General features: G+C 42.3%; 1 protein-coding gene across 7 annotated transcripts in view; it reads right to left on the bottom strand.

Annotated features, from left to right (window-relative positions):
• Window positions 1-22,599, bottom strand: part of TBL1XR1 (TBL1X/Y related 1) — a 108,150-nt gene extending 85,551 nt beyond the window's left edge. For 2 of the 7 annotated variants that reach the window (XM_084212617.1, XM_084212621.1), the window contains exon 1: window positions 22,256-22,599. The gene's annotated coding sequence lies outside the window, so the exon portion shown is untranslated. Of the gene's footprint in view, window positions 1-12,990; window positions 13,045-13,206; window positions 13,363-21,225; window positions 21,314-22,255 lie in introns of those variants that run through there. The other 5 variants (XM_084212620.1, XM_084212622.1, XM_084212618.1 and 2 more) reach the window with 4 other exon arrangements.
• Window positions 22,600-22,981: the final 382 nt, after the last annotated feature.

Raw genomic sequence — 22,981 nt, 5'->3', positions numbered from 1 at the left:
TGTGACATGTCTGACACTAGGCAGATAAATGACAAATGGGCTATGATGACTACATGTATCAAATAAAAAGCACCAGAAATGCTCTCCCGCAAATACACACACATATTTTAATCTTCAGTACTTTGAAGCGTGGTACTGCAACTGTCAATACTACATTTAACTGGGTGGAGGCTGCTGTTGAATAATGCAATGCATCAGCTCCCAAACTAGATTACACTTTTTGCCTTAAAATGTAACCATTTTGTCCAGCCCGACAAGGATGAGGACAATGAGAAAGCATCCAAAACATAAATAAAAATTGCCACCCCAACTTACTGTTCCCAGAACATACTTCAAAAATAGACTTGTCTACAAAAGCAACTCTGTCTTAGATTATGTAAAATTCTGACAAATGGGCAACTATCATACATGCTGCCTCTGATGGGGAAGATCATGCTTTAAAAAAAAAAAATCCACTAGCCCATGCCCAAAGGTGGAACTACGGTGTAGTTTGTATACCCACACTACCCAGTGTCTTCTAGAAATTAATGCAGTGAATTAATTTAGGCAAGTATTCCCGTAGCTCTCAACAGTTTTCAATGAAACCATTAAACGTTCTGCTCAACTGAGTTCACTGCGAGCAAACACAGTGCTGAAAATTTCACTTTCCCTTCCCACTTTGAAACCTGTTACTTAAGTAACCAACCTTGACCACTCATTCCAAGTAAAAAAAAAAACCCTCTGAAACTGGCGAAAAACCCCTGAAACTGACACACCCAATGCAATCCAAAAGGACAAAAAGTAACTTCCTTCAATTGTGGTGTAAAGATAAGGTACCAGTTAGAAACCACACAAATTCAAGTTATCTTAATGATAGCAAAATGTTTCACATACCCTCTGGCAACAACCCCCAAATGATTAATCTTCACACCCCTTACTTCAGTAGCTCCTTGATCCAGGGCTGCTCCCAAAGCCAATTCATTCTTCCCATGAGCTGCCTTCCCTTCAGTGTTACCTTCCCTTCCCCATGCTTAAAGCACACTCCAGGGGTGTTTCTGTCAATCCCTGCCTGACCTGCTGAGGAAACATCAGAAGCCCTCTCTTATCAGATCTGCCCACAAGCTACCCAAACCATGACAGGATTTTCTCCCAGTAAAGGCTGGGATCAAAGCCAATGGCATTGTCAGCATGAACAGGGACACGGAGGAAGCCAGCGCAAGATGGGACGTCTCAAACCGAGGCGCAGCTCACCATCATGAGCAATAAATGAAAACAGAAGTCCTTTCTCCTCTGGGAGCCATTTATTTTCATAAGTCATGAAGGCTGATTTTAAATTGTTCTGCGTCACAGTCAGATCCACACTTCAATGCATGCAAGATGATTAATATCGCTTGAGAACAAGGCATTATTTTGAGCTTCAGAAAACACAGCAATGTGAGGAAACTACACGGGGAGACACCCAACAAAGGGATAGATCTGGTTAAAGCTTAATTTCTTCCCTACAACCAGGGTCCTAAGGAGCTTTCCTTACTCCTGTGTGTATCAAAATCCCAGTAAGAGTTTGCTCTTCTGACCCCAGCAGGGTTAGAGATTTAAACCCTCTGAGGCCTTAAATCCAGGCAGCAATGAGAACAGCTCTGTCTAGGTGTTCCTAAAATCCTCACCGTGGCATCCCTAGAAAGATAATCCTGGTCATGTTTTTAACACAAAGGGTTGCTCGGTTGAGCCAAGCTGCTGCTGAATTTCACATGGCAAAACTGCCTCTGAAAAACACCATTATGAGGACTTCACTTAGGAAGACTGATGGGAGTCCAGGAATTTTAATTGCACCACACATTATATTTCCGCACTATTTAAATAATTATTTGCATATAATTTATTTCAATTATTTTCATGCCTTTCATAGGAGTCAGGGTGTTTTATTAAAAGGTAAAATAAATACTATTTCACAAAAAGCAATTTTACAGGAAGCTCACAGTGAATTAATTTCAAGCCAATATAATGAACGACAAAATAAAAATTGCCCCATAAATAATGAAGTCCCTCAATCTTCCCATGCCACCCCATTCCAGCAATCATACTGGTTCACTAAATAATACTGGAATTACTACAGTAATTTTCACTATTCAAATTAAACAGAAAGCAACCATTTCATTTACACACACAAATGTCCACAGAACATGAGAGCAGACATCCAGCCTGCAGTCAGACAGTTCTCAGGTCTGTTTGGACAATAGTCAGAATCTTACAATTTTTCCACCTCAAAACACACCTTGTACAAATGTATTAAAAAAAAAAAAAAGTTCAAGCTGGAATGATTCAGGGTTTTAAAAAAAAACATCTTGCCCTGGTCCTCCTGAGCTGTTCACAGCTGATTTTTGCCGTAAAATTTCTAACAATAACCTTAGAGAAAATCATCATATTAACACTAGGGTCAGAATGTAGCAATTGGTGGATGTACCCCACCATAGAGAATCTGGTTTGGCATCAGACTTGGATAAAGTTGAATGGGTTTGGGGAACAGGTTGCAAACCTGGAACTGGATGAAGAATGGGTTTTTATTGAGGAAAAACCAACATTGGAGAGAGGGGACAGGCAACATTACTACCATCAAAACCAATTTCACTCAGGCAATAAGGACGGGTTTGAGTGGAAAACAGCACAGCACTATTTTACAGGGTTTTTTGTTAAACAAACAAACAAAAAAACCTGAATACATATTCATGAGATGAGAGACAGAAGGTGGCCAACTGAATAACTCGCAAATTTCAGTACATAAATACAGCAGAAAAACATCCAGCAGTCTACCTTAGAGTATTAAAAAACCCCAAAACCAAACAACAAAATGAAACATAAGAATTCCATTAAACCAGTCTGAAATATACCTGATACAATTTCTAAGTTTCTCCTTATTTCAACCAACTTTGTTGTAATAAAGAGAAATACTGGCATATATTTGTGGAACTACATTTTGTGGCACTTGCACCTTCTATTTTATTCTTGCTCTAGCAGGTAAAGCCAGAGATACTGCAAGAATACACAACTGTCACACAGCAGACACAATTGCCTGGTTTAGGCCACAGGTGACCAATTATGAGAGATTCTTGTCTATATCTCCTGTGGAAATAGATTCAAAACATTCTTCAGTATACTGGGATTTTGTTTGCTCATGTTCAACAGGCAATAAATTACTCATTTACTTTTGGATTTAAATCTAAACTATGATTCTGCTCCTTAGCAGCTTAGAACTCCAGTGCAGAGAAAGAGTGTTGGGTTTTTTTTCATTTTTTTAGACTTTTATTGAGACACATTCACCTGTTTTTAAATAAAAAAATAACCTATTGAACAAAAGAAGGCCACCAGGAAAACCCCAAGTCCCACTTTATCATAAGCATTAGTGATCTTTCAAGGCCAAATCCTGCAGGTGAGAAGGAGAAAAAAACCTTCTAGAATTTCAGAATCCCCCTAAAACTGTCCCAACAACAGAGGGAGCTCCCCACTGCTGGGATGACACTTGCTCTGCAGAAGCAGCTCTGACTTCCACCAGCCCAATGCACACTCACCACCTAAATAAAAGTGTAATTAATGGCCTGATGCAAGGCTTTTCCTAGGTCTGTCTAGTCTGTCCTGCTTTTAAGCACAAGGAGATACAAATCCTAAAACACTGAACATCGTTATACAGTTACCTCCTAGGGAAAATACATTTGAAAAAGTCTCCCATCATTCCACTGCCCCTGCTCATTTCATTTGCCTTGCTCCAAGCCCTCACTCCACTACTCTTCTTCTTAGCTCTGAGATTTATTAACTTGAAAAAACGTGATTTCAGTGCTTCTACTACAGCAACGCTCAGCAGATGTCTCACATCTCTATTTATACAACTCTAGAACTGGTAATAAACATGACTTTCCTATTGCCACACTACATTTTTTAATGAGACATCATTCCTCCTCTCTGTTTACCAAGAATTACGTTGGCCACAACGAAGTCCTTCTCCCACATTATTCCAGCACATAACAGGGGTTTGGAAGGCTGAGTGGAAACTTGTTACTATACATGAAAGAATTCTTAATGGTTAAGGATTGGCACTCTCCTCCCTGCGCCTGTGGAGAGCAGGGCTCCTCAGAGGTGTGCAGGAGGGTGTCTAAGGGGAGGGAGATGCCTGGGAAGGCATCAGGCATAAACACTCAGCCTTTCAGAGCTTATTTCCACCCAAATCCCAACCACAGTGACTTTCACAGGGCTGTGCCAAAGACATTTGTCCAAGACCAAGAGCGTGGTTCCTAGATGACGTCAGATGTCTGGGCAGGCAGCCAGCTTCCTATGGAAATGGTTTCAATATTGCTGGACTCCAATCTAATTGCATTTATCATATGATTATTTATGTAAGGAGCCAGCAGCTTGTATAGGTAACCTGTATTCTTCAATCTAATAAAATAAAGTATGTTTTGAAAATACAGAGAAAGAGACAGATTGAGCTAACCAGAAATCATATTAAAGTTTCATGCCTTCCTTTAAAGCCACTTATTCCAGAAAGGAACAGATGTTAGCCAAGACAAATACCATCCTTGCTCAACTGGGACTTGGAAAGCCTGATGCAAAGTACAGTATTTTTCTCACCTGCAAATTTACAATTGTTCCATACCTATAATTATACACCGAATGTAAAATCTTGCCCCCTCTACTCATGCTTCATAATATGCTCTCACTGCCCCAGAGCTTTGCACAAAATTCTTTCATTTATTCCCTTTGTGACCTTTCTCTTAAGATTTTTCTGTAACACACAAAAATCTTCATCCAACCCACCAAAAAGCCAAACAAATTTGGAAACAGTTATGCCACATTCTGAAATTACCATTTCTCCTCCCAGACAACGTAAAATCAGTAATTCCATGCACACTTTCCTCTCTCTCTATCCCTTCCCGACTGTACAATTTTTTCACTGAAGTTCTACCTGCACACACTAAGACACACTCAAACCCCAGAACACTGATAGGTCCCCATCCCACGTCAGGTGGCCGTGTCCTGTAAAGCACTCGTGACCCTAAATCAGTTGATTGTTAACAGACAGAACAAGGAAGCTGGTGAAGTTCCCACCACATTAAAGCAGGGCACTGAATTCAGGCATTCATGGAATCTGTGTTCCAAAGGGAAGAGCAAGAAACAGAATTAATGCTACTTCTCCCCTTCTTCTACACTCTTATGGACCTGGTCTTCTCTTTCAGTCCTCTAAAAGGAAATATGACTTTACAAGACCCCAGTTCAGATTTCAGGTTCTGGCAGGGTGTTTCTAAGGTTTTTGGTGTCCTTTCTGATCATCCCTCTCCCCTACATAACAGCTCAGAAGTTCAGCAACTAACAACAACAGAACAGCAGAAAAGGCTCCATCTTTCAGCAGCAATTTCAAGATTCACTGTGTCTAGAAGACTGTAGCAGATTTCCTTCCTGTTCACTGCAAATCTCAAAACCTGCCTATGGAAATCTATAGAAATCTCCCATTTTTTTTCCATAAATTAAATTTGGATCATTCTCTAAACATATAAATAGGAAATACAATATTAAAAAAACTCAAAACCTACCCACACAATACAAATTTCCCTCTGTGGCATTTTTTTGGACAGGATGTATTTGCAGCAGTGTTAATCACTCATCACTAGGAAGTGTAAAGTGCAGGAACCGTGTGTGAAGTGTTTGAAAGCATTCTGAAATTTTGGAGAAAAGTGTTTGCTAAAAATGTTTTGTCATAATTTGTTAGGAATGTCATGAATGTTAGGTAGCATTTATGTATCTTATTTCCAAGCCTGGTCTGCTATTTTTACACTTTTGCCTGTGTACCAATTAATGGGGTTTTGTCATTTATCGCTTTTTAATACTGCAACACACCCTCTCCACAGTAAGTGGTTCACCAGCCTGAACAGTCTATTAGAAATGCAAAAACTAAGGCTGCCTATGTCAGATTTATGTTTTACACAATAGCCCTACCAACAATAAAAAAAACCCCAAACCAACATAACAAATCCAAAACAAAACCAAGCCAAAAATATCCTCTGCCGACACAGAGATCATATCTTTGCCAAACTTCAAGCACATGTTCTCAAACAGGAAATAAAGCTTTTCAAGAAAAATTTTTAATAGGTAAAAAAAAAAAAAGCCAACAACAAAAAACAACTGACTAGTTTTTTCTCATTTCTATTATCACAAAAGCTGACCTATTCCAGCTAATTTGGCAAGAAAAGGGAGCCCACTCAATACAAACCTTATCACGCAATGTTTTGGCCTGCTTATAAAAATTATTTGTGATCCAATTTCCTCAGCGGAGTTGTTTTTACAAAGCTTTTCCCCACTGCAGCCACATTTCCACTGGGACCATAAGGAGAAGTGATCACATAAACAACTGAGTTTCTCTGAGGGCCATGACCCCACTCGCAGCTTCCTTCGTCCATCCTGAGCCACCACCTCTGTGATGGAGGTGGACAACCCTATGCAAAAAAAAATAAGCATTTCCAAGTTTTGTCAAGATTAGGCCCAAAACAAAGCCGCAGACCAAAGCAAACCCCCCGAAAATTAGGAATCAAGATCTACAATTCCGGATTGGTTTTTGCCTATGGAAAACACAAGCTGTGACAAGCCTTATTTTGGAAAACTGTAACACAGAACACCACCTCTGATGGAGCCCATGTTCAGTTGCCGCAGTTATTTTGGTGTTACCACTGTGTGTGCATAGAGCAGCTCACACATGTATTTATTGTCTGACTCCTCTGGAAAATTAGTGTAAGTAATTTCTATGCAGTAGAGCCATCTTTTTTAGTAAGTTGTAATAAATAGGGCTGCACAGCATTCTACAAGACAACAAAAGGATATCAGATCCAAATACAGCTCTTTTAAAACAGTTCTTGGCTAAATAAGAAGTTAAGAAAAAACACATAACGGATACAGCTTAATCCTCAACCACCTCACAACAGGCACACAAAGGACACTTCAGAAGTAAACACAGAACAGCAAGCATTTTTAAAAATGTTCAGTTTGGTTTATAATTGATTTTTTTAAGCCACATTCTGCTTTTGACTTCGGATATTTTGGGACCAGTTACACTGGGGGAGTTAAAAAAATAGTAATTTTTAGCAATTTCTAACTATACAGCCACACTTTTTAAGAGCAGGCCCAAGGCTGTGTGCACAGATCTAACTCTGCTTTCTCCACACATACATTATGCAATGCAATGTGATAAATATGTAACCATGGAGGCACACACTGTGTTGCAAACAGGACACAGAGCTCCTGGGTGACCCAGGAGAAGGCAGGCTACACCACATTCTAGCTGTGATTCCCTTCCCCCATCTCTTTTTCATAATAGTCCGGCATTTGTTCTACAGCCTTTTTATACCATCTCCTCTCTGAGGTATGTAAATAATTTAGTCAACAGCAATGCATTATGCAATTTATTTTCAGCCAACAGCACAGCCTTCGTTAGGTGCAATTCATGGGAAGAAGCAGTTAATTATGGTAATTCATCTGCAGACCTAGGTGAGCAATTTCACTGTTATTCTGCTATCCTACTTAATATGCATGTGCTGTATGAGAGCAGTTAAATGGCAACTTTCAAGGCTGACATCCCAAACCCCGATTCCATAACAAGCTTTGAACCCGGGCTTAAGGCAGAGCTACAGTAAACAGGGCTTCTGGGAGGCGAAGGAGTCAATTTACACAAAACAACTTGCAAGCTCAGGGTTTAAGGTAGTCTAGTGAATAGACCTCTACCAGATCCTAGAAATAATTCTATGCTATTGTATTGCACTATTTGTGGAATGGTATGTGATCATATAATTAGAGATCATATAGTACATTCACACAAAGAATACTTTAGGGCTTGCCGGGGAGGGGGGAGGGGACCTCTTTTAAAAAAGAAAATTACATTATCTGGAAATTCAGAGCTAATCTCAACAACTCAGAAATGCTACCAGAGAGCTTTTTCTTTACAAACTTTAGAAAAAAAAACATTTTAGGTCTGATTTCTGCCTGAGGAAGAAATAGCTCCAAACAAAACCAGATGAGGCTTTGAGTCATTGAGGTGTTAAAAGTCTAAATAAAATATTTAAGAAAATAGACTGAAATATGTGCAAATATTAAAAAATATAATAATTTCTAAACTGTAGCTCTATGATTGCAATGACAAGGAGGCAAAGACAGCATTTGGTTCAGAAGCAACACTGAAGAAGCGCTTTGAGCAGGTGTAGGAAGAATGCCATGGGGTTGGAGGCTGAACCTGAGGAGAGAAGGAAGGGCAGGTGCCAGGGAGGGTGGCAGCCTCCTGGAGAAGGGCTGTGCTCCAGCACAGCCTGCTCAACCCCTCTGTTGAGGGGAGGGCTCCAGGCTCTTCTCCTGTCCACCCTGTCCAGAGTGTCTGAGTGTCCTCGCCGTGTCCTGCCTTGGGGTGACAGCCTGGCCCGGGCACTCCGGCCCTCGATCCTGGGGCTCCTCTCCACTGCACCTCACCTCCGCCCTTGTGCAGCCCTCTGCAGACTCCACAATCCGGTTCAATGACCCCGCTTGCGTAACCTCCGAGAGCACACAGCTACCGAAGGGCAGGCTTCTGCCAAATCCCTGCCCTCCCCCGGGAAGCACATCAAATCCTGCAGAAACCGCTGGGGCTCCACGCGCTCTGAAAAACCCATGCCCGACTCACACAGCTCTGCTTGTGCAGCACTTGTCTCCAGCCACAAACCATGCCTGGAAACCTGAAGACCCCTCCTTGATTAAAAAATTAAAGTCACTAAAACCAAAAGAAAGTCACTGCTTTAATGACAGAAGGCACAGAATTTTATCGTGAGCATCCTGAAGAATTTTGAATTTTATCGTGAGCATCCTGAAGGTCTCAGTGGAGCACAGGTCCAAGAAGCACAGTCAGACAGACAGTTTTAATTCAACCTTACATGCTTTGATACAGCCACAGGATGAAAGCGTTAGTGGTCTCTAGTTTGTTTATGACTGACTACATATGCTAGAATGTGCTCTGCCAAAACCCATTGCTAAAACAAAAACCAGCCTTCAAATGGCACAAAACTTCATAAACCAAATAAACAACACATTGCAAATATTTAAGGCTTGCAAGCAAAGGCTACTTCCATAAAGTCCAACATTTAAACTGGCAACAACACATTTCAGACGCTAAAACAAACGACTGGCAAAAAACCCCCCGTCATCCTCAGCATTTCAAATGGTTCATTTTTCTGTTATCCTGGGGCACTCAAATTATAACTGAGCAAATATACATATCCCTTCCTATTTAAACAAAACAAAAAAAAATTGGAAACATTACATTTAAATCTTTCTGCTTAACCTAGGACTAGAAAACTGTCAGCGCTGAAAATTAGTTTCACAGAGCCTTAATGTGTCTGAAAATGGCTTATTTGCTACACATGACAAGCAAATTCCGAAATAAAGGGAAACCCTTTCCCTCATCATGCACACTAATATTTTTCTTTCCTGAAGGTTGGATTACTTCCAGAGAACCTGAATTGACTTCAATGGAGCGATAATATATTTCTTAGGAAGAACATGCAAACTGCCTGAGATCACAAGAAAATGGTTCAACCAAGAAAGGGCTTCACTCAGCTCTTCTAAATATACCAAAGAATCACACTTAAGTGATATTTTTTTAAACAATTAGGGCTTGACTACACCAACAGCTATATCAGCTGATATATAGATATATATTACTCTAAACAGGAATGAGACACTTTCTTCCTGGAGTCATTCCAAAAAAAATGTGAGCGTACTGTAAATTCCCACTTTTAACTTCAACCCATGCTGCCAATGTGTGTAAATAACATCTTTGCAAAGTTCAAGGTATTTATTTAAGTGCTAGCAGGACTTTCTTTTCAAATTAACCACAAATACTTCTCAAGGTAGAGTATGGTGAAAATAAGAAAAGTCACCATACAGAAGTACAATTTATAATAGCAAAACCCAAATGTATACAACTTTAGGTACTACTCCCAAAGTGAAGAGACTCCCCAGAATTACAACACTCCCTAAAATTTCATTTTTTCAGCAGATTAAAAATGTCCAAACAACATATGAAAAAAAGATAATTTAACAGTGAATTTCTGCTCATCAGTGTCACAAGCACAGCTGTGACAGCCAGGACCAAGATGTGCTTTAGGAGACACCTATACCAACAAGGAAAACATTGACCAGAAATCAATTTCCTCAGACCAAGAAAACACCACTGGCTCCCAATAAAGGGCATAAAAAAATTTCATAAAAGCTTGTAAATTAGTTTATAGTTAAACTTATAAACAAGAATCATTTGGGAAGCTATAAAGGAAGACTCACCCAAATGAAATTAGATGCACATGACAAAGATTTATGTGTATTTTATGTATGGGTGAACCCCAGCAGTCAGTACAAGCCTGTGTGTACAGACTGGCTGAGCTATCAGCTGGCCCACTGCACTCTGAGGAGATTCTGCCTGATAGCACGGTTGAGATAAGGAGTTCATGGCCCACCCTTACCTAACCAGCTCACTCCAGTGGCTCAGCCACAGCCTCCACAGTAGCAACACCAATGTTTGTGGAGCCAGGTTGTAAACTGGTGCAGCAAAACTACCTGGACTTTAATCCCCTCTCCCCACCAAAACAGCTGTTGCATTTAACACATCCTTCCAGAGACGATGTTTTTAGGACCCATAAATCTGCTTCAGCATGGCAGATATACCACATTACAGGATAGAGACTCTTTTGTGCCTCTGCTCCATCAAGAACAAGGTCAGCTCAAGGGGTTCCATCACCTCCTTTCCCACCCCCAGTGTTGGGATAAGTGGCTGCTTGTGTAGCTGCTCTCCAAAACCCATTCCTGAAATGGCTCCAAGAAAGTTCTGCCTTTCCTCACTCCCAAAACTCTGCCAGAGTCCAGAAAAAGCACAGGCATCTTAAAACTTCATATAAGGATGCATTTCCACATTACTAAGGACAGCAACATGCCTAAATGTAAGAACCAAGTAGCCTAATTTCAACATGTCCTGGCACTAGTAGAAATAGTTCCAATGTGAAGGACCACATTCTGTCCAACAGAAAATTAAAAGACACAGACAAAACCCATACATTAAAATGGAGTACTTGCTTAAACTGAAAACTCCAAGTAAGCAGAGACTGAAAAATTAAACAAAAGCCACTTTGCACTGTTACCTACACAGCCTTTCAGCAGAAGATCTCGGGGCACTGAACTGGTCTGAAAAAGCTCCTGTTAAGTATTAAATCACTGGTGCATGGGTAAATTTGTTAATCCATTTGTGAAGGTCACACAGTGGCAGAAATAACAGATAATCCTGACACCAGCTTTCTGTCCTAATCATTATGTGGACAGAAAATCTTCAGTGATGTAAACAAAAAATAAAGTAAATACAGTTATCTGTCACATACTCGTATATTAGGTCAACTCAGAAAAGCAAAATTGTGGGTGTGGGGAGTGGAGGTGTGTCTCTGGGGATCTACCACAGAGCTAGACAGGCCTGTGGAAATATAAGGAGAGAATTTATAACCAGAAAACAATTCCATAATTCCCTCTATCAAGCAGTTCCTATGAAGGGACTGTGTAAACAAACTGCAGTCAGGCTCAAAAAAAAAAAAAAGTCTGAAAACCTTGAGCAGTAACCCACAGAATATATTCCATTGCTGTATTACACCCACATTAGGGTGCCAAAAGTTTGCCATTCATCCTGCATCGAAATTAAAGCAGTATTTTACAGACGGCCTGCAAGCCACCCAAACTGGGGAAGTTTTCTAATACCAGAGAGCAGATGGACACACGGCTGACACTGTCGACACACAGTCAAGATTGCTATGAGAATTTCTACCAGCTTGAAAGTTTCTACCACCTTCCTGCCATTACAGATGAAAGCAACATAGTAATACCTACTGTGGAGCTCTGACAATTTAAGATCATTTTGGTGAACAGTTCTGCAGAGGTATAAAACACACTGCAAGCACCACTTCCAAAGAGGAAAAAACAAGACTATATGCTGATTTAAAAAAAAAAAAAAAAAAAAAAAAAGGCAAAAAAAAAACCCCAAACCACAACCACATTTATTCTACAAAGCAAAAATACTGGACCAGACAATGAGCTACACAGGCTTTGTTAAGATGTACTAAAAACAATAACATAATAAAAATCATTGTGGGCAGGGAAGACTAATCTTTCTGCTCTTCCTTAAGCAAAACTCACAGCAATTTCAATGGAATTCTCCCCCAGATACGGCTGGATGACTACATCCACAGCCTACACATGCCAAGTCTGCTCCTGCAGCCAGTCTTTACTGCATCCATCTTAGTTACACTACACATATCCTGATTACAGGGATTTATAAACAGCATGAGTAGTTTAGAGGTGACCCACAAAACTGTGACTTCAGTACAGATGAGGTTCACTATTACTGCCTCCAGTGTCACCAGCCTTATGGTAAAGGACTTACACCTGGAAGACTTTCAAGGAAATATCTTTCACAGACTTTCTCAAAAGCACATTCTCCATTCTCTCAGTCCCAAGCACGTCCACTCTGGAGCCAGAACACCAGCCTGCTATCCATAGGTTGTGCTGGGAAATGAGGTAGGAGAGAGTTTACGACCTATTAAGTCACCTGTGTTTATTTTCTTATGTTTTGGACAACAAGACATGAAACAAAAATGGTGTTTAGATATCAAGCAAGAGAGTGTTTTATCATGCAGTTTCTGGATGTGAACTCTTTTAAAGACAAACGGCTCGGCTCCGAAGTCACAGCTCCACATAGGACAAAGGCGCCTGTGCGCACGTCCCAGCTCGCAGCCTCAAAGCCCTGTTTGTTCACCCAGAACAATGGGGCATGTGACTTGTCAACACTACCCACAATAAAAACAATAAGATAAGGCTGCCACTGATTTCACGATGACTGACTTTGTTTTCACTAATTTTAAGTCACAATGTCAATAAAAACTTCTTGCATAAAACCCCTTATTTTGAAAAGCCCAAAGCCAACCCCACCTTGCGCCGAGGTTTTCACTCCAACTTCCTCAGCTTTTCGTGTCTCCAACTCCAAAGCCTCCCTCTGACTTCATCAAGAGTTGGATCAATGCTACATGCCTAGAGCCAAGATTATTTTTATCATATAAGAGCACTGCCAAAATTTGTCCTCTGCATTTCCTGCCCTGTGTGCCCATCCCAACCACCCGTGTGCCCGCAGGCAGGCCCCTCGCTCACCTCCTGCTCGCTGCCAGGGGCACACACAGGAAAATGAAACTTCCCCAGCAGCCCAGCAGGTTTTGCTCCACCACTGATTCAGGCTACATCATCCAAACCCATTCAACCCCTCCAGTTCAAGAGGGCTACCTAGGACTGAGTCCTGCATATAAATTTAACATTTTGAGAAAGAGGAAGAAAGCAGAGAAGACCCAGAGAACAGAAACAAAACGGCACCAATTTGATTTAAAGGACTGACAAGAGAACAGATGGGGAGAATGCAAAAGAAAAAGTCCAAAATAACAAAAAGGACAGAGAAAGCCCAGGAAAACAAAAAAACAGGTAGGGAATGATTAGAAAAATTGAATAAAGCTTTAGGAAGGGGGAAGAATAAAATGGAGCAAAATGACAGTTCATTACACTTATTTGCCACTTTCCCACTAGAGCACGGATGAGGAGCAGAGCCAAGTGGAGAAGGCAGAGCCACCCTGACACTTGGAAAGGGTTAATTCAGAAAGAAAAAAGCAGCACAATCTTGCACCACTTGTCTTTCTATCACACAGGGGGAGGCTTGGGGGGTTATTTTAATTACACAGAACAGCAGTAGGCCCAGCAGCATCAGATTAACAAGTACAACTAGGCAGCAACAGGCACACGGAAGTACATTGCAGTTCCAAACTTTCACCACTTACAGGAACATTAACACAAATGAAATCTGACTAACCTGATCTCTGAATGTGTTTTTAAAACCTGAGCATTTCTTTCAATTCACCTTGAAAAAACTCCATTCCACAAGCAGGTAGTTACAGGGTTACAGGCCCAGACCACAGCTGGGTAAGTGGGAGGCACATTAAGCACATAATGAAATTTCACATATTCTAACACCATCAATGGAGCTTTCTGGAGCTCTGCAGCAGTGTCCAACACACACAAGCCTTGCTGCTGGCACAACAGCCAGACCTCAGCCTACGTAAGGGACGTTCTCCTAGCTGGAGTCTGACGCTGCATTTCACATACCCTCCGAGCCTCGCGTATGAAGTCACCCGTGGCGTCAAAGAGCGAGTCAAAACACATCCACACTGTTTTCCCTGGCTACCTCTGAAAGTTTCCATCCCTTTATCTTTCGTGTATTTTTTTTTTAATTCTTCCCACCATTTCTGTCGATAGGCACAGGATCTCCAGAAGTCCCCAGTGCACGCAAGCAGTGAGTATCTCTCTAAGGTGGGACCTCAGCTGTGTTGCGGGCACTGGGACAACAGCAGACTGATGGGAAAACTGAATTTGGTGCTTTCACAACCAGCCCACAGAACCACACAAAGAGAGGGTTCATTTTTTAAGACAAAAGCAATGCCCTTCTTACCAGAAAATAATACACATAGGAGGGCTGTGGTGCCCAGGCACCTCAACGGGATGACCCAGTGGTGTAAAGGGCTTTTTGTTTTATTTTAATAGAAGAGACTCTTAAAACTTAATTGCTAGTGTATTTAATGCCTATTATATGTACTGTAAAAAACAATCTTACAAAGGGCCTTGATGAACTAGGATAAGTAAAAAATAACCTTGCACATGCAGACAGCAGAAAAACCAACTAACGTGGATTTTGCCAACAGCAAGATAACATTGATATTTCTAACGTAATCAAAGGCCATTCACAATCTGCCCTGGAAGACATTCACAGAAATACAAAGCATTTTTCTTACAACTCAAACACTGTGACAAATATTTACTATAAAGGCAAAAGCTGTTAAAAAAAAAAAAAAAAAGAAAAATAAGTTGGTTTCTATTAATCAGCTTCATTTAGACATCCGTTCCTGCTATCAGATCAAGCTCACCAAAACTGCTTAGTAGGTTGTTTCATTGTATTTGTGTTCAAGTCTTGTCACAACTCAACATATTGAAGTTTCATATTGCTGACTTTTTTCATGCCCACAGTGGTAGACACTTACAGTCTAAACAACATACCAGATTGTGAAATTTAGTTGTGCCTTCAAAATAAAAGTGGAAAATCAGGTACCATGTCAGCATCAAGAAAATATTCATATTGTTCAGCAAGTGCAGACCCCACTTCTATAAACCCCAGATTTGTTGCACTAGCAATGGGAAACAGCTAATCCATTGCTACACAAGATATGCTTCTAGCACAATTTATTTGATGTCAGCATTAATAGGTGGTTTGACCACACCGTTCCTCATTTTCCTCCATCCCCATTAGTGCTAAATTTGCTTTAAAAGTACATTAAAAAGTATAAAACCTGATACATTAGAGAATCACAAACATCATCACGGCAAAAAATCCACATTTTTACAAAGCCCTTCCCAATTAAAATTTATCTCCATGTATTTAGGAAAGTGTGTTTGTGTTGATACACAAGCAGAAATTTCTGCACTAGAGAAGAATGTGAACATCCATACAGAAATTAGTGGTGATTCATTGTTTAGCAGTTGTCTTCCCTTTACAGCACACCGCAGACTGAAGGACACGTTGCCAAACTGAGAGCACCAATACTTCCTTTAACCTAATATAGGACAAATAAATACACTTCAACAGCTTCTAAATCTTGCACGTCCTACTTTTTTGACCCAGATCTCTTGTTATTTCCCCCATAGGTCTATGCAATATCAAAACTATTTTTTCCCCACAAATTTAGACATAACCTAAAAGAGGAAAAGTTCTCATGCTTACTGTGAGCCAGAGAGACCAGGAAGCAGGGGGGAGGGTCAGACTCACTCATCTCTCTTAAGATCAATCGGTATTTTAAGGTAAGCTTCTCTCCCAACTGCTGAAATTAATGGTAAAAACACTCATTTGTCCAAGAGGACTGTAAGTTAGACCAATATCAATAATAAATGAAAAATAACGACATCTTTTTAATACTATTTTTACAAAGCAAAATAGTATTTTCAGAAGTCATGCTGACACTCGAGCATGAATCAGTCTGTCCAAAAACCACTAAAGAGCTATGAAACTTGTTATTCCACTTCTTGGCCAGCCTGGGCAACTTATTGCAGGAAATCAAACTGTCTCCTCTTTGCCTGGTACTTTTAGGGAGCCATCAGGGGACTCAAACCTGCCTCACATGTGCTTGCCATCCATAATTCCCCACTCAGTTTGCAGGCAATAGGTCACCCATGTGAAGAACCTGAACTTTTAACATTGTTAATATCAAATGGATGCAACTTTCAGGATGGGTTCTATTTAGGACTCTAGCCCTTGACAATTTCTGTGGTTTTGGTACTGGGTACAGTATTTAGCACTACATTTTCACAAAGAGTAAATATTTGACCCTTAACTCATAACCTTGGAAAAATGCTCCAGGAACAGGCAGCAGAGAGATCTTTTCTGCAGCTCTCTGGTTGCCACCAACAGGCACGTCGCTGTGCACAGAGCAAAGTTTCTACTTTCGCAGTCCCAATTCCTAAAAATCTACCATCAGCCTGACGTCAGTGGGGTGAGAGGGATCTCTGCGTGCAGCCAGAGAAGCGACTGAATCATTCCCCAAACCCACAACGGGTTAAAAGGAGCAGCAGCATTACTGCAGGGACAGCTGCTCGCCTGCCCTGCCAGGCTGGCAAAACTATTGCCCCACTGAAGAGGAAGGGAAGGTCTGCTACTCACACCCCACCAGCTCAAACTTCCAGCAATGCACCTCCAGTGATCCGAAATGACACCCAGCGAGTCTGCATATGGCACACGGTTGTAGAGAGTGTCTGTAACACACTGACACTGAACAGAGATTGAACAGAGACTCAGATCATAAAACAAAAAATCCCACACAACTGTTTTCTCTGGATGATTCTGATTTTTTACTGCTAGACATTACTAGTAAGCAAGATTGCTCCTCTGCAACATGGAGACTTCAGAATTACAACAATAAACACAAGTCAGAGCACACAACATAGCCTTTTACTAATACTGCTCCCAGGAACAGAAACTACACCCTCACGGGAGTTTGCAAAAGGCTGCAAACCACACACAAGAGTTGATTTTTAGAAATGCTAAGCACACACAGAGACTGCCAACTTCACATGCAACTGCGGGGACTCAGCATCTTTGAAAATAAGACTATTAATATCTTACTTTAGAGATGCAGATGCCAGCTTATACTCTTCTTTAGTGAAGTCAAGCTTGCACCAAGCACAACTGCAGCACAAATTCAGGGACCAGATGCCCACTGCCACCACACCTCCAGCTCCTGGAGGCAAGCAGGATACAGAGAGGACCAGCAAGGGCCATGGGCAGGCACTGAACCACACAGCCAGGCTGACACCCAATCTGCCTGCATTACTCATCCTCAAAAAATGGTGTGTTAGGCCAACAGCATACCTAGGGATGTTGCTTCTGGCATTGCAGCTAACATATTCCAGAGGATCTCAGTATCTCCACTTAGCACTCAGTTTGGCCACACACAATTATATATATTGGCCAAGACAATTCCATAATGCTCCCCCTTGTCACTTTGGAGCTTCTTTCAGTAAGTTCTTTAGAAAGTGACACCAATTCACCAGACTTTCTGATTACTATTTCTACAGGTAAGGAAATACACTCAAAAATCTTCCCTGCAATCAGCCCATCCAAGAAGCAAGCGAGCAGGTGTGAGCTGCAACATCAGCAATTTTACTCCTTGGCTAGGCTAGCCAAGACAGCAAAATCCTACACACCCAACCAACATCTGAATTTTCCCTACAATTACACAACTTCCAGCCTGGAATGACCACTTATTTCTTATCAAGGCAGAATTATTTTTAATGCTCCTTATCAATATAAAAAGTTAAGTCCAAAGGATGTCACAGAAAGGTAAGTGGTCAGGCATTAAAGACAAAGGTTTCAGAGTGTAAACTGAGTGATGGCTCTGTAGATTCTTCCGAACCAAAGACACATTTAACCTGAGCTCAAACAAGGCCACTATAACTCTAGGGCATTTTGTATAAGCAAGCTCAGCCTTGTTTACATTATGAGAGGGAAGGGCCTTCTCATCTTGGATTAGATATCACAGGACAGAACCCTAAGAAGTTTGCCAGTTTTCATACAAATCAGCAATTTCCAGACCAGACTTCCAAACCTTTTCACTCAAGTTATCAACTCTCCCAGAGTGACAGCTATGCTGCCTCATTTTCACTGCTTCTTACCTCCAGTTAGCTAATTCAATTTTGCAAAATTAAAGGAAAGCCAATATAGTCCCCTACAATTTCATATCAAAAGATATTCCTTATTCCTCATTTCATTGTCACACTTTATCTCAGAAGAAACCAATTATGAAATGAATAAAGCCGTCTCCATCCACTCTGGTCAGGATCACTTGAACCTTTTTCTAGTAAAGTCACTCGTCATTAAGTGACTTTATAGAAATTAAGACCATCTAACTTCATACTTCAGAACTTTAAAAACTGAGCACATTTGGGACAGGGGTAGCTAAATCAATAGCAGAAACAGAAATAGTTTCTTCATCACCTGTTAATTTGAAGCTACTACATTAATGCAGCAATGCAACTCAAAAAGAGAGAAGAGCTGTCAATCATAGCTCCTAATGGGAAGCTCCTGACACTCCTTCACCTAACACAAACACTTAAATTTGTATTTAAAAATGAGCATGCAATGAGTATATTCTCAGAGCAGTTACTTTTTGCAGGAGCCAAACATGCATAATTACAGAGTGTGCACACACACACACTTTCACTTCTCCCCAACCTGCAGCTACTTGCATGAGCTGATGTTTAGGGCACTAAATACAGTCATTATTACACCCTGAACTCTGTGTGCAGGCATGTGCAAACCACACACCCAGTGAGGATGGTCAGCACACAGACCAGCATCACACCACTCAATATGAACAATGTGAGTTAGATTATCAATGAGTCACACTTGGGTACAATACATCTCAGAATCACAACACTGACCTGCAGCACACCCTGTCCTTGCTCTCCTCTCCAAAGCACAGACCAGACCACTTTACCACCACCACCTCATCCCAGCTGGGGAGGGGAAGAGCTGGCAGGAGACTCGTGTCTGTCTCTCCTCCGCCTGCCAGCAGTGTCCTCGCCAGCAAGGTGTCAGAATTCACACAGGCACCACAATCCTCAGCAGCTGTGGGACCAGGGGGGCAGAAAAGACAGGCAAAGCAAGCAAAAACTGGAGGGGTGACTGTCACTTGGGACTCCCAACAAGCAGAGCAATGAATTAGTGATGAAAAGATGTCACACCCGCCACTACCTCAGCCTCCCCAAAACACTTTACAGTGCTGTTGTACCAAAACAGCATCAGTGTAATGAAAGATTCACATCCTACTGCCCACTACTAATACAAAACACACCCAGCTTCTGGGAGCAACTTCACAGACAGCTGCAGAGCTCATTCAGCTGAACGAGACCACTGATGTTCACAAAGCTGTGTGTTTTACAGGACTTCCTGACTTCTGCACGATTACATCCTTGTAGGATGTGGGTCTTTACTGCCACAACAAAACTTGGTAACAGCAAACACGTTCTGACTCAAATGTGAAGTCCATGTTCTATTAAATTCCAGACCAAAATGAAGTTAGGTAAAATAACTCAGTTTGCTTTACATTATTCAGATCTGTTCTTCCTAACTTAAAACTATTATCTGAAAACAACATTATCAGCAATTTTGGCCATGTCCCCTAATCCATCCAGAGTCTCTTTTATGCTTAGGGCTGTAGCACTTTTTAGCATCAAAACTCTAAACTCTTTCATGATGGGAAAATGACTATGAAGTATTGCTGTTGGGTACTTAGCGCTTATACCCTGCCTTACAACTTCAAAGCATTACACAAACATCAATAATTACCATACATAGAGTAAAACTGAAAGAAGAATTCATATTAAAAAAGAAACAAGAAAAAAAAATCTTAACTACCTGTTTGAAGGGGGGGGAAAAAGCTTAAGCAACAGAATCTTCTGTAATTATTGTATTCTTTATGTTACAAACACGCGTTACGGCTGCGCACGTTCAAACAAACAAAAACTATACACTCTTAAAAAGTCTTAAAAATAAATTATAAAGCCCAAAAGCCAAACCCCAACTCGTTTCATACATTTAAATTACGTTTCCTTCTCCTTTCCTCAAGGAATGAGAGCTAAGTGTTCTCCAGGTGTTCCCAATAACAGTTTGGGAGGCAGGCCACCACGCTCCCAAGACAGAGTACCAGAAAACGCAGTTCTCATGGCGAAAAATCCAACTTCCCCCAAGAAAACTTAGGATAGCGACAGCATACTGGCTCAGGTGACCTTAGGTAAATAGTACAAATGTTGCCATTCCATTAGACCTTAAACAAAAACAAAGCGGGGAAAAAAACAGTAGAGAAAACCACAGAAAGTTTGTTTTGATCAATTACAGGGCACCACCAGTGCCCTAAGCACCATCAGCAGCCCATTTTTTTCAATGGATAAGGTCAAAACCCCTTCACAGCTCATCCACAAACACACACCTACTCACTTAAATTTAAGGACACATACAGGAGCTTGCAGTCCAGTCCTGATTTGGAATATATTCTGAAAAACCCACTAACACACATGTCCAGAGGAAGGCCCCAAACCCAACGTGAGCCTCACGTGGACAAGCCTTTAGGTTACTCAGAGCAAGAAGAGGGCACAAAACTGCCCCAAAGCCCAGGTACAGCCAAACCCCAAATACCAACTTTGCATATGGTGCCCTTGCTGCTCAAGGAGCACAACTCACAACACCCAAAGGGCAGAGACCATCAACAGCAAAGAACCTTTTTAAAGCACACAACGTGCTCAGACATTTCTTTTAGCGTGGAAGGACAGCAAAGCGAGTCAGACAAGCCCACGAAACTCTTTTTTTTATGCAACAAAGACCTGTTTCTCCTGATCATGCCTCCCATGCCTTAACAATAAGGAAGGAATATGTTTTGTGATCCCCTCCCCCATAAATCAGTTAGGAATTTGATTTACACAGACAGGAAAACGAGGAAGTCGAGCACACTGGAGAGTAGTAAAAACTTCACCAGCAAACTTCACTTTCCTACACAGCGACCTACAAACCAAACTTTCCTCCAGACTCACGTGTCATCTGCAGCAACCAGCCCCTGCCATAAAGCACAGACAAAGTTTTGCTGTTCTGGGGATAAAGACAAGCGAGGGAGAGACTTTTATTCTGTCAAGCTGCCTTAAAAGGAAATTCGGTGATGAAAGATTAAATTCACCTGGAACAACACGATAAATTTTAACCCTTCCGAGTGTACAACAATAACAAGACACATATTCCAGGACGTAAACCCTCCACCAAGAAAACAGTACACACCGCATCAACCGTGCGAGCCCCTCTAATTGATGCAACACGCAATTTACACCAGGGTTTCGGACAGGGATAAGCCCTGGGAAGGAGAGACGCTGGGAAATGGGGACATAAAAGCTTATTTTATGCCCCGAACCGGGCCCGCTCCCCGCCACCGCGGGGCATTGCATGTTCCACCCGAACTTCGCCGGCGAACCGATCAATAACTTGGCTCTGGGGGGGAACATCGGTAATGGCCCCGGGTGGGGGTGTATCCCCTTCCCAGGGACGGGGAGCCGGGATGGAGGAGAACTCCGCGAGTGGGGGAGGGGAAAGGCCTCCCCTCCCCCATCCCGACCCGGCCCTGCCCCCCTTCCCCTCCCCCCCCAAGTAAATATGCGGGAAGGGGGGGAGGGGAAGCCGCTCTTCCACACAAATCGGGCTAAAAATAGGCCTTCTCGCCATGGCTCCAGTGTGCCATTCGCTGCCGAGGTCCCCCCCATCCCCCACTCCATTAAATCTTTTCTGTTTTTTTTTTTTAATTAAAAAAATGAAGGCGGGTGGGGGAGGGGAAGCCAGCGGCGAGGGGTGGGGGAGGGGATAAATATGTGTGTGTATATATATATATGTGTGTATTTCTGTGTATGTGTATATATATATATATATATATATGCACACATATTAATAAAAACGGGGGGTCACAGAGGCGTTGTGGTCCCATCCCCCTCCCGCCTCCACCGACACAAACAGGGCGGCCGCCCCCCACCCCCATCCCCGGCCCCTGCCCGCCCCCGGGGCTCGGAGCCCCCCGGTTCTTACCTTGCGAGCGGCTGCTCCCCCCTTTCCCAGGGAATGGAGGCACGAGGAATTCACCCTGGATTGTCTCTCCTCCTCCCGTGTGTTTTATACCGCCGCGTGTATACACGCGCACATCCCTGCCTGTGTGAGTGTGTGTGTGTACACGCGTATAGCTATCGATTATATATATATGTATATACACACATATATATATATATGTATTTTTAAGGTGTCCACACCGAGAGGAGGAGGAGGAAAAAAAAAAACACAAGGAAAAAAAAAAACCAACAAAACCACCACACACACACAGGAGGAGGAAGGAAAAAAAATACCCAGCGCGTAGCGCTGTGATATTCAATTATATCCGAGCCAGGGGCCGGGGGAGGGGAGGGTGGGGAGGGCGGGTGGGGGGGGGGGGACTGGAGATTAAGTCCCGAGGAAGGAGGGGAAGAAAAAAAAAAAAAAGTAATATGTGTGTGTGTGATTGAGATTGAGGAGGGATCGGGGCGGAATGTGGGAGCTGTTACTGGGGGAAGGAGCCAAGCGGCGCGGAGCAGCCGGCGGCCCGCAGACACTCCGGGTGCCCGGCCGCGCCGAAATGGGCGCCGGCGGAGGGAAGGGAAGGGAAGGAAGGGAGGGAAGGAAGGAGGAAGGGAAGCAGCGGAGCCGGGAGGCGAGGCCAGGCGAGGAGGAGCGGCCCGGCCCGGCCGCACAAGCCCAGCGCGGGGGTCGGGAGGGGGACCCGCT

The sequence above is a fragment of the Fringilla coelebs genome (genome assembly GCF_963513975.1).
Source record: "Fringilla coelebs genome assembly, chromosome: 10".
NCBI classification, from domain to species: domain Eukaryota; kingdom Metazoa; phylum Chordata; class Aves; order Passeriformes; family Fringillidae; genus Fringilla; species Fringilla coelebs.
The sequence above is the reverse complement of the archived record's forward strand: the minus strand, read 5'-3'. Positions and strand labels throughout refer to the sequence as shown.